General features: G+C 38.2%; 1 protein-coding gene across 1 annotated transcript in view; it reads right to left on the bottom strand.

The window, feature by feature from the left end:
* DOK6 (docking protein 6) overlaps window positions 1–18115 on the bottom strand; it is a 253203-nt gene that overhangs the window by 73226 nt on the left and 161862 nt on the right. The gene's annotated exons all lie outside the window — the stretch shown is intronic.

Raw genomic sequence — 18115 nt, 5'->3', positions numbered from 1 at the left:
ATGGAATAAAAACTTGAGCTAATAGTCAGTTACTTCTGTCATTTTTTCCAAATGTCTGCACCAGTAAGTGGGAGCAAAATTTAATTATTTTAACCAATTGATGCCAGAAATATGTAGTACATTGTGACTTTGAAAAGCTAGTATTTTTAGAGAACACTGACCAACTAAAAATGCCATTATGGTTAATCACTACAAAGATGATGTATTGAAATACAGCATTAAAAGTGTTAAATTATTACTACCTCTGCCAGTACATTTATGTGAGGTAGCATCCAAAGCTATCCTGATAATTACAACAGCCATTCAGTCCATTTGAGAATAGAACAGTTTCTGTTTTAAAAGAATATTAAATAATGAAAAAAACCCCTCCAGAAATAAAACTGACTTCTTCTTTTGAGAGACCAACTGCTGTTATCCTTATCTGTGATATCAGTGTGGCATTATTCTGAGAAAGAAGAGTGGTACACAGTAAATACAATGACAAAAAGGTCTGGAAAATACAGGAAATGGGAGCAGGAAATAATGTTAGATTGCCATGTGACCATTACTTGGAGGACTATTGGATGCTGTTAATCAGTGGTGCAATTCAATGTATTTATATTAGTAGTTCCATTATATTATCAGTGTCTGATTTACATATTTTTATAGAGTACTTGCAATTTAAGAAATGAAATTTTGAAAATCCAAAAAAACAAATTTTTTATTTGGTCTGATACCTCCTGTAAAGATTTTCAGTTATCTTTGACAGAAAACTGTTGACTTGAGTCACTGATGTATAACATACATCAACAATACAGATATTTTGATTTGCCTTAAAATACCAGATTCCTTTAATGTTTTGGATGCTTACATTATTTTTAAGGAAAACTAATTTTGTTAATATCCCAGCACCTTCAGCATGGTCCCAGAAAGCCCAAAACATACAAAATTAAAAAAAATTTAGAAAAATGTGTCCCAAATAGTTCAACATTCAAACAGGTTTTAAATATCATTATCTTTAGAATTTGTATCCCAGATTCTGTATAATTATTCATGCATTAAATTTTACAAAAAAAAAAATCCCATCAAATGAACACACAGATCTATATTATTTTCATTAAATAATAATCTAAATATATGTCAACTACATTACATGCACACATGTGCACCCAATAATAATGCAGATTTTTGAAAAGACAACACTTTTTTTCACAAGACTTATCTTTTTTTTTTGTGAAATTAGAATATGACTTCCTAAACAATTTCATTAAAAAAGCCATCTGAACAGGACTGTTGTGCTACATAAGGGACTGCTGGGAGTTCAGCAACTGTATCTGATTTCAAGGTTGGCCAGTGAAAACAAAACCTTATTAACACTTACAAAATCTTTTCCTGTTCACTGGAGGAGACATGCTACTGTGAGCCTCATACAAAGAACTTATGCATGTCTGTGTTTGGGAAGAACAGAAAGTATCAGAAACAGAAACAGAGGTACTTCTGGAAAATACCTGGTGAAAATACTTTGTAATGATGAACTGAGGTATTGAAAAGAAATTCATAGTCTTTAACAATACACGATTAACAATATTATCCATAATTCTGGAATAATGTAAGTTTTCTACTTTAAAAAATATAAATAAAATAAAATACATTTTATAGATAGGTATTACTTAATCAGTGTTAATGTGATGTGCTAATTAAGAGATTAAAAAAAGAGCTTTTTGTATTAAATTCTAATGGAGATCAAGATCTCTGCTGTAAACATTTAAGATAGATTATATCCTTAGACACAGTCCTCCAAAGAGCTTCTGGTGGAAATAAAATGTCCCCAGAGTTTTGTGACATTATGGCAACAGCCTTTCAGATCCCTCAGGGCATCATATAGCCAGTACTCTGCTTTTGTGTAAAGAGATCTTAATAAAATTCAAACAGCGTGAAATGGAAAGTCTGGAAAAAAGAATGGGGTTTCAGAAACTGAAAGAAAATATGATCTTTTTGTTGGCTTCAGAGGATGAAAAATCCTACCGAGATAAAAACAAGGAAGCAGGCAATGGGGCATGATTAACATTCAGGACTTAGCTGCCTGGTTTCACCATGCAAAACCCAACCACCCCCCGTGCCTACCAGAGCAGGGTCTGTCCCTGGCTGGAGGCACTGGTGCAGGCTGTGGCACTGCCCTGGCCCCTCGCCCACTGCAAAGGGCACTGCCCTGCTTCCAGCCTCAGCTGTGGTGGACATGTCACACCAGTGTTGGAAAGTCATTGCCACCAGCCTTCCCGTGAGGTTTTCCCTGGCTAATGATGGATGGTGTGCACACAGCTGCTCAAAATTGGAGGTGAAGGAGAATTATGGGCATCATTTTTTAAAGTGCGTAACTCCCCTAGCTCGATTTGAAGTTTAATAGGACTTAATGCCCCAAAGAATAAAGCAGTTGTTACTTGGCACATCTGAACCAGGTGAAAGCAGCAAAAATTGTTAGCATAAAACTTTCTTCCATTTAATCTTATGAATAATCTGCCTCCCAAGGAGATGAATCCCTTTGCCATAGTAAGGTTTTCCTGTTCATCTCCTCAGAGCATTATTCCTTTATTCAGGGGAAAATCCAAGTTCAGAACTTCTAGTCTAGTCTAGTCCTGCCTATTTTTCTGTTCTATTCTGATCTATTCTAGTTATATACCAAGATCAGTAGCCTCATTAGGGTTCGTTTCAGTCTTTCTAGAACAAGGAAACACAGCCTAAAATAGAAGCACTCCTAACAATGATGAAGATGGGGACAGGGAAAGGGCGCTCTCCGAAGCTTTAGGGTTTTGCCATAAAAGCAAAACATTTACATATCTGGCCAACAGGAACAGACAAGCCCATGAGCTGAAGCAAGACTTGTCTTGTTCTATTTATAGTCCAAACAAAGAACAGAAAACTTTATGGTCCTTCTAGCTGCCAGATAATTGTCCCTATAAAGCTCCAATTTCAAGTTTAGCCTTGCTAACGTGTTCCTAATTTCTTTATGTTCAAAGCATACATGGTTGATCAGTTGCCCAATTAAATCCTAACTTTTACATGTCCTAAAATCACTTTTGAGAAAAGGCAGGACAAAGGTCCGGGACTCTTTTTCCCTGGTACTGTTGCAGTTAAGCAATGCAGTCCTACCAACTCAGTATGTCCTGCACTGTCAGAAAAATGTCACTGATTTTGTGTACTTTAATTTTTTATGAGATACTTGCAGTCTGCAGGTGCTTGAAAAATGCCCATCTATTTCTGTGTTTTTCTTTAAAACAGGGATGTCATTAACCTATGCTTTAAGATATTTAAGGATTCAAGGCATTAAAATGTATGAAGTGCTTTGACTGAAATTTGAAATTCAAAAGTGCATTTTTTTTTCATATTTTATTACAGAATGATATAACTGGACACACAGTGACACCACTAGATAAACAGTGCTGCAAAGAGTTGCAATTTTTTAAATTCCTTAAATACTGCAACAGCTTTCCACAGCTATCACAATTAGCAGATCTGGTTTAAGAACCAGGAGAAAGAATAGAAAGAATGTGAGAGCCCAGCTTTTTCCCCAGGACAAACTGAATTCAGAGATCAGATTCAGAGATCAACAGTGAAAGTTCTTGCTTTCACTGAAGGTAGAATTTCTGTTCAAGCCAAAGAGATTTTCACACCACTACTGCCAGACATTTTTCAACATTTCCCAAATTCATATAATGGCTTCCCATTGCCTTTGCTCACTGTGTGACTTATGCCTTTTAGATAAGACTCAATACTGTATATTAACCATGCAGAATTTCCTTCAAAAAGGAAAATTCATTGATTTGACCAGAATTTACAAAAAAAAAAATAATTTCCCAGATAGAAATTCATGCTGTCATGTCATGGGTGAAGTATTTTAAAAGTTTAACAGTGTGACATTCAGCAACTGCATGAGAAGACAAGAATGAACTTTAACTCTTCATAGATCTACTTGTAACTTCTAATGAATTTGAATGATTTCTTTTTATCAACAAATAATTAAGGATTAAAGAAATAAAGGTTGATTTATATACTCAAAAGTGTAACAAATTACATACAAATAACTAAAAAGGGGTAAACATCCTCACATAGAAACTGAAGAACATCATCAGATGTTTACTATTAATAACTAATTGCTACCAATAACTACAGATACAAATAATTAATAGTTAATAACTATCTTACTTCAGCATTTCTAGTTCTTTAAATAGAAATAGACTTTAGATTCATAAATGAGAACAGATCATGAGTATGTAATGTCCAGTTACCCGTACCAAACTGGTTGTAATTGCTGTTGCATAGTCCACAGCAAGAGTTTGAAAAATGGTTTCATGAAGAGAGTGGAGCTGTTTACTCAGACACTTTGAGGCCCAAAAATAAGGTTCGTAAAATCACAGAATCTCAGACTTGTTAGAGTTGGATGGGACCTCTGGAAATCATCTAGTTCAATTCACCCTTCTAATTCAGGGTCACCTAGAGCAGGTAACACAGGAACTTGTCCCGTGAGTTTTGAATATCTCCAGAGGGGGAGACTTCATGACCTCCCTGGGCAGCCCGTTCCAGTGCTCTGCCAGTCTCAATGTAAAGACGTTCTTCATGCTGAGGTGAAGCTTCTTGTGTTTCAGTTTATGGCCATTTACTCCTTGTCCTGTCACTGGGCACCACCAAAAAGAGTCTTGCACCATCCTCTTGGCCAGCTTTGTGATGTTTATATGTATTGATGCAAACCCCTCTCAGTCGTCTCTTCTCCAGGATGAACAGGCCCAGATTCCACAGTCTCTCCTCATAAGAGAAATTCTCCAGACCCCTCACCATCTCTGTGACCCTTCTGAACCCTCTCCAGTAGCTCCTTGTCTTGCACTGAGGAGCCCAGAACTGGACACAGCACTCCAGATGTGGCCTCCCTAGGGCTGAGCAGGGGGGCAGGATCACCTCCCTCAGCCTGATGGCCACACTCTTCTCAATGCACCCCAAGATTGGCCCTCCTGGCCACAAGGGCACTGTTGGCTCGTGGTCAGCTTGTCACCCATCAGGACTCCCAGGTCCTTCTCTGCAGAGCTGCTCTCCAGCAGGTCAGCCCCCAGCCCGTGCTGGTACCTGCAGTTGTTCCTCCCCAGGTGCAGGACCCTGCACTTGCTCTTGTTGAACCTCATTTGGTTTTTCTCCATCCAACTCTCTGGCCTATCAAGGTCCCACTTCATGGCAGCAGAGCCCCCAGCTGTATCAGCCACTCCCCCAGTTCTTTTCAGATCATCATTAAACCCACTGAGGGTACATTCTATCCCTTCCTCCAGGTCATTGATAAACAAGCTGAATAAGGCCAGAGCCAGTATTGATCCCTGGAGAATGACACTGACTGCAGGCCTCCAGCTGGGTTATACTGCTCTGATCACGACCCTCTGAACTCTGCCTTGACCCACCTCACAAGTGCTTAGCTAGCTAATGCTCATTTCCTGTATGCCAAAGGAGGTAGTCAGATGGCACATATGGGACCAGGCCTGTTACTTCTAAGATGAGTAATAAATAAAAGTCAGCCTTTCTTTAAAGCCTTGAAGCTGTGGCTGTCAGTCATGTAAAAAACTAATTGGTATGCACTATCTCACTCTGAACTGACACTTACTTCTTGTGTTGCTACAGCTTTGATTTTTTTAAAAGTGGTGGAAACTAGCAGTTTTGCCTCCAATTTAATTAGATTATCAGTGGAGACACACAAACACTATCTCTCTTGTGGCATCTAACTTTTGTTCTTCCCTTGTTTGTTGTTATCTTAACTTGAGCTAAGCCATTTTGACAGAAATCCTGTTTCTTCTTTGTGTGCAAGGACGATACACACAGCATACACTAAAGACAGCCAGCTAAGCAGCAGACCTCACTATAAAATGAATGCAAAGCTTCCCTGAGGGTCCAAATTCTTTGCTCATTCCAGCCTTCAACACATGCTAGCTTGCTTCCTGCCAAAGTTGCTCTTTTCTGAGAAAACAAAACAAAACAAAACAAAAAAATAAGGAAAGCAAATAAACTCTCTGTGGCAGGAGCATATTTAGATAAAAAGCTCCTTTTATGCCTAGGAATACTTTTCAAGACAACTGAAAAATAAACTATGCATGTTTTTATGAAATTGTAAGTCAACTTCTATGTTGAAAGTATAGAAAAACAAAGGCAGAAAAAAGGAAATCCTAATAAAAATTTCTGCCTTACTACTGAACAGTCAAAAAAGGGATACTTCGTGGGGGGGAATCCATAAAGAGAAAAGGAAAATTCATAAACAGAATATGTGTGGGACCTAGGAAATTCTATTGGTGAAGCAGAGAGAAGACCATTAACAGAAAATGTGCACGAAGTGTAAATGATTCAGGTATGCAACTTGGGAAGCAAACATGGTGAGAAAGACCCAAGGCTGGGACAAGGTCGGTGAAAGCAGGGAAAAGTCCTGTGAAAAATCTGTGTTCAGGAAATGAAGATCACCAAGGTGAAGCACAGCAACAATACAAAGTGCAACATCCAGAAGGAGTAAACAGAGAATCTGAGTGTGGTCTGTTACAGATTCCCTATGGGAATAATGAGTTAAACTGCCATGCCTCGCTCTCAGCATTTTAGAGCTTTATCTGGAGCATCAAAAGGATATCCTGGAAATTTTATGATCTGAGAAGCAAATCATTAAAATGTTCTAATATAGGAGGCATCTGCCTGCCTCCCTTAATCATGGTTATTTACCAGCAAGGATATACAACAAGAAAAAATCAATTATGCATGCTATCTACTAATTGCCAGCCATAGACGTTCCACCATGACACTCATTGCCATGTTTTTGCACTTATGCTGAGGTGGGAAACTTTACAGTGTTCTTGAATATGCTTATGAGATATAGAAAGTGGAATATCCTCGAATTTGGCCTGAGTTAATACAGGGAACTTTGAATATTATCACACCTCTGATATGGCTCAGTAACGTGATTATGGAGCTTAGCCCTGAAGATTTGTTCAAGGTCAGATCTCGTGCTACTTGAGTCATTCTCAGTGTTGTCAGCTAAATGCACTAAGGGATCTCCACGCTATCAGTGTAGCTTTCCTACTAAAGCCATTTATAGAAACGTTTTGCAATTCTGAGAAGGAAAACGTTCACAGATGGAGTGGAAATGATTGATGATGATTTGCTGCCAGGTAGGTGGAACTCCACCACTCAGAGGAATCTAGCAGTCCTTCTCTGATATTACCTAGAGGATCTAAATGCATTCTAAGTTGCAAATCTTTTAAAGATCTTATGGTAACAAAAATCTTATGTACTAGGCTGATGAATACACTGCTAGTCTTTCTGAGCAGAGATGTGATACCCTAAAAATTTTCCCCCTTACAGGAAGACTTATAGCAGGACTCTCTTTGTGAGTGAATAGTATTTTTTCATTATAAGATTATTTATTTTCTGCCTAAACTAGAAACCATTTAATTCATCTAATATATCAGAAACAAAAATTTTCTCATGAAAACATGCTTTTCTTTGCTTTGTCCAATAGGACACATTTCTCTACAGTACTGGTGGTAATTACGCCTCGTGGGATACTTTTTTTTTCATTGACTGTTCTGCCTCTACAGCCACTGTCTCTGTGATGCCCTATGTGACAGTACACTTAGATCACTGGGGCTTATGAGGGATACCAAACCATTTCTCCATGCCAGATGCTTTCCACTTTTTGCTTAATGGAAGTGCAGAAAGTGGGCTGAGACTTTGTCTGGATTATTGTCCACCAGCACTATAATCTTCTATTTCATTTCCATGGGGTTGACCCCTGTCTATCATAGGACACAGTGGAAAAAGGTATACTTCAGTTCTTTTTCCTGAGGTTCAGTTTTGATAAGGAGGATTCTATCTGAAGCTTATTTCAGATCTCTTTTATTTGGTTGCTAAGAAGCCATCCCTACTCTTATCATTAAAATGTTCTTGTTTATATTAATTTCTTTGATATACCAGAATAAAATTAGCTAGTGCTGAAGAGTTAAAGACAGCAAGTAATTCTCAATGTTCATTGCAGTATAAAAAGCAGAAAACTGGACTCAAAGTCATGCATAGAAGGTGGAATGTGGAGACTGACGTGCAGTTATGAAATATATCCATATGCAATAGCAAATGTGCAGAGGCTGTTTTCTATTTCCTAGATCCTAGAAGCTAAGCTATGGTGTGAAGCCAGGCGTCCACCAAATCTGCTCTATCACACCTCAGCTGGACAGAGGAGAGAAAATATAAGGAAAGGTGTCTGAGTTGAGATAAGGACAGGGAGAGGACATCCGTCACCAGTTACTGTCACAGGCAAAGCAGACTCAGCTCAGGGCGAGTATTTGAATTTATTGCAAATCAAGTCAGAACAGGCTGATTAAACCCAAATCTTAAGAATATTGTCCACCCACCCCTTCTTTCTTGGGCTTACTTTTATTCCTGATTCTCTACCTTGCTCCCTCCAGGCGCAGGAGGATGGGGAGAGGGGGCTGCCATCCATTGATTGTTTCTGCTGCTCCCCTCCTTCTCAGTGGGAGGACTCCTCAAACTCTTTCCCTGCTCCAGCATGGGATCCCTCCCACAGGAGACAGTCATCCATGAACTTATGCTACATAACTGTCCCACAGGCTGCAGTCCTTCACAAACTGCTCTGGCATAGAGACCTTCCATAGGGCTGTCCTTCAGGAGCAGACTGCTCCAATGTGGGTGGCTAATGGGGTCAAAAGTCCTTCCAGCCAACCTGCTCCAGTATGGACTCCTCTCTCCATAAGTCCACAGGCCCCTGCCAAGAGCCTACTCCCGTCCAGGCCTCCCACAGGGTCACAGCCTCCTTTAGCATCTACCTGCTCCACTGTGGGATCCTCCATGGGCTGCAGGGGGATCTCTGCTCCACCATGGACTTCCCCAGATTGCAGGGGCACAGCTGCCTCACCATGGTCTGTACCAGTGCAGGGGAATCCCAGCTCCAGTGCCTGAAGCACCTCCTCCACTTCTTCAGGGCTGTATCTCACACATTCTGACTCCTCTCTGGCTGCAGTTTTTCCCCAATTCATAAATACATCATCCCAGAGGGCTACCACTGGCATTGATGGCCAGCAGCAGGTCTGTTGTGGCCCTGCCTGCCACTGGCTCTGTCACACATGGGGGCCACCACACATGGTAGCTTCTGGCAGCCACCTCTGTAGTCCCCTTGCTACCAAAGCTTTATCACACAAACCCAATACACCCAATATTCAAGACATTGTTTCTCACTACTAGAAGCAATACTCTGGAGTCTAAGAAGTAGAATCCAAATACTTTACCATGACCACATTTTTTGTCTCTTCCTGCTTTATAGACTACTTTCATAAAACATGAGCTAGACATTTTGATGGGGGCAACTGAACTATGCTGTTTGTGCTTCATCACCTCCAAGTATGAAATATTCTAAGTTGCACATGAAACTGTGCAAATACTGCATTAGCATTCAGTTAATATTATTTAAGAAATCAGTGCAGGTGATTAACTCATATATATATACAGAACAACCCACTTTTTTGAGACTTTGGCACTGTAACATTTTCTTTAAAGAAAAAGTCACATTTATTAAAAACAGAGGATAATAAAGCAAATTGTTGTCATGTTCTTAAATACACAACACATTTGCATTTTTGACAGTTTATGTAACAGAACAGACATGAAAATGTTGTTAGATAATTAGTTCTGTTAATTTGAAGAGCTCATGTTTTGTTGATAACGATAAAATACTATTTAACACTATTAATTAATACTATTTAACTACTGGGCAAGCATCTATTCTTACCAGCTTTGTGAAAGATATACCAGGAACTCATATATTACTATGATCATACTAGTACAGAAGGAGCAGTTATTGTTGGCTGTACAACACACCAATGAAAACCACTGGTCTGATAAAGAGTTTGCAAAGACTACTATAAGCTAAATTTGTCTGACTAAACCTTCTCAGTCATCATGGTTTGGCTATTATTTTTCATCTCATTTTTGAATGAGAAAGATACAAGTACCAAGTCCTGGAATCTGGGATCGTATGCAAATACAGGTATTTCTACAGGACTTCTGCAATCCTGTTAAGAGCTATTCCCCAACAAAGAAAAATATCCCATAACAATAGTATTAAGTTTCTTCTGATGCTTTTAGGAGCAGTACACAGGGAAACAGCATTTAATCTACATGAGTACTGTTGACTTTGACAAACATAAAAATGTTAAATATAAAACTCAAATAAGGCCATTACTGGTTAAAATAAATGATAGTGTTATAGTACAGGAGCCCTGTGGCAGCACATCACTACTTGCTGTAAGAAAAGCAATAAAACTTAGTGACCCAAGATCTTTATTTTCTCCCTTTTTATTTTTTCTTTTGGAGCCCTCCAGTACTGTTGTCTTCAGGACTATTCTTCACAGAGGGTGTTGGGGATGGAAATTCTGTCAGATGATACTCCCTAGAGCCTGCATTAATTCCAAACACAAGGAGACATAATTCTGAAGTTAACTCAATCTTCTCTCAGGAAGGAATTGCTGTTTTAAAAAGACATTTGCCAGTTAACAAATGTTGGAACAGTAACAGCCAAGGATCAACTTTGCATAGGTATATTTGTTAATTTTATTTCATCTTTGAGAAACTGGAGATGCTTAGAAGCTGTGACCCTGCACATAATATTTGGAATACCTGACCATGCTCCAAGTTAAAAAAAGTTGGCCACCTCCAACTTCACCCATCCTGTGATCCTGGGATTCTAATCCTGTACTAAGCCCCAGCTTTGCATATGCACATACCTGTGAGACCAAGAATTTAACAATGGAAATAATCTACAAGTGCATTTGTTCTATAAAGTCTCACTGACCTCTCATCTGTAGATTGAATGCTATTGGAAACAAACAGTGCCTTCTGTGATGCAGGCAGATGCTGTATTTGTGCCATTTTATTTTGACAGCTAGCATGCAAAGTAGGTATTTCCTGTGTTGATCAAAGCATATCCACATAAGGAAAGAAAGAAGAAATTTCTGGAGGGCTGAACAAGAATGAACTAATGCAATTCATATTTTTGATTGATGAATAATAGCAGAAAAATAGAAGTAAAAATTATGAAGGAACTAATACAGAGCCACATTTAGAGCCATAGAAACAGGAAAAAAAAAGGTGAAGTAGTCACAGGCATAATTTTAACATGCATCCAAAACATCAGTTTGCCCAGTTTATGAAGAATGAATGCTGCATTCTCTCATTTCAAAAGTGGGTCACAAAAAGTGTGAAGAAATGATGAAAGTAGCACCCTGAGCATTCTATGCTGAGTTTTTTGATTACTTCAAAATAAGGATTTCAAGTGTTCCTCCCACCACTTCCCCATTTAAATGCACCATCAAGAGTGATTTTGGCCATTAAAGCATTTATGGCCAGCCATTTCTCTGAAGCTCTCAGCACATTATGATTTTATTGTGGTGGGGATTTAAGTGCTGCTGTCTTCTCTCAGTGACAGTCTACCTTTGAGGTATGAGACATACTGCTTTGACCATTGTGGCCATAGAGGAATTTTCAGAAAGTCATATGCAAATATTATGGGCACACATGGCCCGTCCACTCACTATGCTATGTACATACACTAATGAGTAATTAACATATGCTAATGACATCCAAGAACTCATCAACACTACTCTCAGAAGTGGTGGGTTATCAACACCAGTTTGGAAACATCCTGCCACAGCAGCATCCCCAGGGAGAGGCAATAGCACCAGGGATGAGACAAGGCAGGCATTCTTTCCCAAAGCTGTATCTGTCAGCCACTGAATTAGAATTGAAGATCTTGGCTGAAGGCTGTGGTTCTGGCCTGAACTTTAGCTAGACCTGTATGCTGACACCAGTGGTCAAATAATGCCTTCAGTTGTAAACTGAGTGTGCAATAACACACAAAAGTAATCACAGAAAGTGTACAACCCCCACCACAAGCATTAAAAATTCATTGAAATTGCACCAACTTTTTACGTGTGGTATTTCATTTAGTGAGGAAACATGACTTCACTTCCACTTGCTTTAAATTCTCCTCTTTGACACAAGCCAGGCAGAAGTGAAATAGACAGATTTTCCCTGTTCTCTCAATTGCAAACAGCAGCAATTCTGTTATGGATCAAACAATTCCCACTGCATTCACCTGGCATCTCTGACTCCAAGTTTGATTGTATATAAGACACTCTTGTGCTAGTGCTTTCTAACAGTGGAAAAACCCTCTGTAACATTTTCTCCTTAGCCTGATAGCTAATATCAATTTTAGTTTGTGTTCAGGTCAGTGGCAGCTTGATAAAATCTTAATAATACCCAAAATATTTCGTATCTTCAAAATAGTTACCTAAAATTTCATTGGTACATCTTACAATTACAAAAGTGGGAAGAAAAAGATGTAAGTGGATAAAAGAAGTGTAGAAAGAAAAATGGAAGAAGAGAGACCTGCAAAAGAAAATCATCACAAATAATCACATAGCTTAGATCATACTGAAAAAGGACAGGAAAACAGTATAAAAGAATGAAAAAAAAAAAGCAGAAAGCATTATTTACAGTTTATAATTACATACTTGGGCTCCCTACATATTTTTCTATAGTACCACATATAATATCTCCTGTCTAAAATGTCATGGGATGAAATGGCCATTTTCTGATAAATGTGCATTTCCACCTCTGATTAATATCAATCAGTTATGCTGATTAGATTCCTTTTGTTTAGCACCTACTATGAGTCCTGTGTGAAACTACTGATGCTGTACTGGTTAAAGATACATTTTATGCTATCTTTAGTGAGGACTTTGCTTAAACTGAAGAGGTTTAAGTAAAAAAGGCAAGAACTGTGGTCATTGTGTTTACATGCCACCATTTAATATTCCCTCAGACCAGTTCTCTGCAGAGCACAGAGATACTATTAATTGGCAAGAAATGCACCTTAACAAGTCTGCCAGAAAAGGGGAAAAACAAAGACTGCAAAACAAATTTGGGATAGCATAATCTAAAACTATGAAATACATCTTGTCTAATGCATAAAATTTTTAAGCACAGCATGCCTGCTCTCTGCCCAGGGAACTTGGGGCACTGTTTGAAAGCAAAATGAAAAAACCAATCATCCTTTGCTGTGAAAAAAAATACTAACAAGCTTCTTTTACACTGGAGTTTACCTGTCTAGTTCAATATTCTAGAGTTTAGGCTTCTGCTATTCTACACTGACTTAGCAACACTTTTATAAGAAATTCATAACAGCCATCCCTGTCAATCCCTTCTTGTCCATGATTCTGTGTGCCAGCTTTAAAAAAAACCTCATGAACTATAGATGCAATACCTACTGCTTCACCAAAAATTTATATACAGCCACCCAAAAAGAAAGAAGTATTGGTACAAATTGGCAAAAGAGAAAGGGTATAACTCCCTTGGTATAAATCCCTTATGTGTAGAATGATACGTAATGTATATTTGTGGTGCTTATGTAGCAAAAGGTGACCTTGCTTTCCCCAGACACTTAACACATAATAGCTAGGGTATGTTTGTGGCTATTTCACGTAGGCCATTAAAACCACTTTGAATGTTCTTGGTAACACTGGAAATGTCTTTTACAGTATTTCCCCATTTTGTCAATCTTGAACATTTGTATTATAGGCATTCTTTATATTGTAGACAGAATATTAGTCTCCAGATGAATGCTAATATACATTTTGATTTATGTATATTGCTATTTCTGCTTTTACTTCTCTAATGATACTTTTTACCAGCTTTTGACACTACTTCCATGTGCACAGAACACTTTTTCCTGGCTGTCCTCCATTTAATCTGTGCTTGAAAAGTTGAGAGCTAATCATACTGATTTTTTCTCTTTTTTTCCCCCTTCTCTGAGAAATTGGTCTCATGGGCCTTAAAGAAACATCCAGTAAAAAAGGCAAAGTACCTGTGAAATGAAGTATTTGAGTATTATCTGCTAATGACAAACATTTATCCTGGACAATGTCTTCTTGCTACTTTTGCTCATATTTTCCACACTTTCTGATTCGATATCACTCCTTAAATGATACACATTCCCAAACCCAGCTATCTTCTGTTTCAGGAAGTCTCTCCCTATCAAGTTTTATCTTACCAGCCCATTTGTATTCAATTACTGTATTCCTATCTCCTATTCCACATGCTTAGCCCATTCTGATGTCCCACCCCTGCAAACTTTCCCTTCTATTTCCACCAATCTCTTCAGTTTCTCTCAGTCCCAGCAAGCTGCTCCACTTGCTGTTTTGCACTGCAAACCATCTTCAGCACATTCCTGACCAAGTCCTCTTCAGAGGTTGGTTTGCATCACTGCTGTTGCTCTTTGGTCTCTGGTGGCAGTGGTGGCACTCTTGGAAGAGCAGAGATACAGAGATGATCCAGCCTTTCTAGCATTAAATAAAGGGTTAACACCTTAATCTGAAAGAACTTCAGGGTTTTCCATTGAATCATCCCCAAGACTGCACAATTTTCTGCCCTTAATCCCATTCCTGACCGTAAATGATACTTACAGTCAGACAGTTTCAAATGTTTCTGAGTTTTTAAGTATTCCATACTAAAAAATGCAGTAAGTGATGATAATTTCTACTTACCTTTATGATCAACTTGATGAAATTTCCACCATTTCAGGTAAATAAAATCCCTCCTGTCATTCATCTTAAAATGTTTTCAGAAAGTGAACCATTTATAGTATCATTTTAAAGAGGGGATATTTTTCAAGTTGGACAGAGAATTATTAAAAAAATAGTAAAAAAAAGTGAAAATCTGCTTAGATGTAGTGGTTCAAGCAAGCCATGCGAATACAATGTTATATTTGACTTTTTGGCCACTGACAGGATAATCAAGTAGATGAAGGATTTTAGTGAATTATAGCACTGACTGAGCTTTCTTCCAAAAAGTCAGAAAGATCAAACGATGTTTGGAGCAGCTGAGATTGAGAGATTCCATTAGATGCTACTTCTCCCTCCCCTCTTTCTAATAAGATGGAAGCTTTTTAGAAAATATGTGACAAATGACCACTCACAGCAGAAATAAATCACACACCACAGAGTACAGCATTATTAATAGTGCAATAATAGTAATAACTTACTGTGATAGCAAAGAAGTACCATTAGGAGGGACACAGTAGCTAATAGCATTTCCTCTTCAGGGGCTAAGGGGCAAACCTTCCTTTGGTACCTTATAAATAAGTGAAAGATTAAAGGAGCCAGTGGGACCAAATAGCCTGACTTTTCCAGAATGCCACTGAGTAGGCACTGCCCGTAAAGTGCTCTCCATCTCCCCTATGTGACAATATTTTAATAGTTCTTTAGTTAATTTAAATTAGAGTGAGAGGACACTTAGTTGCAATAAAAGACTTGAGCGGGGTATAAAGTATGGTAATGCTAGGAGGGCTGTGACATGGTTTTTAATTATTAGCCTTGTTTTCTCCTCAGCAAAGTGCTGTGTGAAAAAAAACCCTTGAAATTCAACAGATGGATTAGTATTCAGGCACTACTTAAAAAAATTAAAACAATTAATTATGAACAGTCAATAGGATAGTTCTTTCAGGTCTTCATATTTAGTTATATACATATTTTGGGAAGAAAGCATTTATATTATTTTACATATGTTATTAAAATATTTCTCTGTGTGTGTGTAGTAAAAGTTCACAAAAAGTAACCCAGATTTCACTAAGGGTGAAGCTGTTGAGAAGCAGTGAAGAATACATATTGTCCAAGTTATTTACCATAATAAATGTTTTAAAGGTTTTAACAAAAACATCCTAGTTATTCACAAATTCAAGAAAATTGTCTGGTTTGCAAACTAATGCATCCATTAGTTTTTTTTTCCCAATATTATTGTCTTGGATTATCAATAGCCTTTAGCAGAAGAGCAGATTTTTTTCTAATCAATGACATAATGAATGAAATTAATAATTAATCAAGAAATAGATGAAAATATTATTTTCATGATTATTGATTCGTTTTTAAAAGAAAAAGCTATAAAAAACCTGCAGCAATTAAAAAAAAAAAGTCAGCAACCTCCACAGTTACTCACACATTCCACCACAGTTTTGGGTGCCATGAGATCACATATGCCATAAGTATGTTGGGAAATGCGTGTATATATAACTTACATACACATAAAGCTCTGTTGGTAAGGACATTCAACTTACTAATGAACAGTTAGCATACAGCTACTGAAAAAAAAGAATCACCATGGAAATTTCTATGCTAGAATTTCTGCTCTCACACTATTACTATGTCCGGAACACTGAAGTATTTCTGGAACTGCTATCCATCTGTGACTGACAGTAACGACCAAAAACACTCTACTGACCTCTTTTGGAAGCTGGGTACCCAGATTCTCCAGAAATACATCTTAATAAAGCAAAACAAAAAGATGCCAATAGGTATTTTATAGAATAGTAGAATATGCTGAGTTGGGAGGGACCCATCAGGATGATAGAGTCCAGCTCCTGGCCCTGCGCAGGACACCATGTACCTGAGGGCATTGTCCAAACTCTTGAACTCTGCCAGGCTTGGTGCTGTGACCACTTCCTTGGGGAGCCTGTTCCAGTACCCTCAAGATGAAAATCCTTTCCCTGATATCTAGCCTAATCCCCTCCTGACTCAGTTTCATCCCATTCCTCTGAGTCCTGTCACTGGTCATGAGAGTGAAAAGATTAGCAGCTGTCCCTTCTCTTCCATTGTGAGGATGTTGAAGACTGAAAGGAATTCTCCTCAGTTTCCTCAAGGCTGAACAGACCAAGTGGCCTCAACTGCTACTTATAAATGTATTTATTGTTTCTGAGAATCATGAATCAACACTGCCTGAAGAAACAGGGGGAATGAGGCAGATATTAGGCAAAACCTTCCAAGACCAGCCTGCTAAAGCAGCTTTCTCAGTTCAAGAGTAGTGAATAACAGCCAATACACTCAATAATACTCACTAATACTTGATTTCAGTGTAATGAAGACTCAAGTCTGAGAGAAGAATAAAACTTCCATTGCAATTGCTTTTCCATCTGACATACAAGAGACAACTGTTCAACACTAAAACGACCTTTGGAATAAACGTATGTGCCAGCAGAGGAACCAGAGTTCCTGACAACCAATGAAGCCCACAAATGCATAAAACCGTGCCCCTTTATGCTTCTGCAATGCTCCATGTGTGCATGTGCAAGCACGGGTTTGCACAGGTTCCTACATATTCATGAACAAGGCTCTTCTGTTGTGCAAATTCCAGCCTTTGCATTTTGATTACTTCCTTCTATGTTTGTACAGTACACAGCCCTAGCATAAAGGACATTTCAAGCCTCCTCCTCAACTGATGATCTTACATTCATAAGCTTTGGAGAAAAGAAGGATTTATTAGTGCTTAGCATTCTTGCAGGCTACATGGTTTTCCATGCAAAATGTGGCTTTCTGGATTGCCCTTTGTGAAGCATTTAACACTCTTCCACTGTCTATACAGATAATTAGTTGTCAAGTTTCAGCATTTTTAATTAGCTGATGCAAATGGCCTTGCTAGGGGAGACATGCTGTTGCATCTGTTGTATTTCATTGCTAAAACAGGCACTTTTATAGTACATGGTATCTATATATTAAATGAAGAACATTGCAAAATCTATTAGTATTTTGTATTTAAAAGCTTTTGGGTTTAGACTTTTTTTTTAAACTAAATTGGTTTTGGTTTTAAATCTGAATTATTTTAGTCCTTCTATATTTTCTGGTAGGAAGCTAAAGGTTATTATGACTCTTGGAGATAAAAGGACTTGCTGCTGGGGCATCTCAAGTTTTCCAGACTTGCCATATGAGATTAATTATTGCTGTTGCTGACTGTGTAATTCAAAGGTTAAAATGCAGAGTTGAAACAATAAGTGAATCCTAATGTGATTAAGACTGTATGAATTATTTTGTCTCCTCCTTCTGTACTCATACATTACACAGCAATGATCTTGTTAGCCATATTCAGCTTCAGGAATATTAATCCAACAACGCATGTCTACAGGAGAGCATAGGTATGAAAAAGAGACAGTTAGAATATGGTAAGTAAATAAAACTTTTTGGCTCATTCATCAATGTAAAACCTCCTGAAATGGTGGCTGGTCTCAGAATATTTTCAA

This window comes from Cyanistes caeruleus, chromosome 1, assembly GCF_971803275.1.
Source record: "Cyanistes caeruleus chromosome 1, bCyaCae1.hap1.1, whole genome shotgun sequence".
In the NCBI taxonomy this organism is placed as follows: Eukaryota; Metazoa; Chordata; class Aves; order Passeriformes; family Paridae; genus Cyanistes; species Cyanistes caeruleus.
Note: the sequence above shows the minus strand (reverse complement) of the source record. Positions and strands in the feature narration are given on the sequence as shown.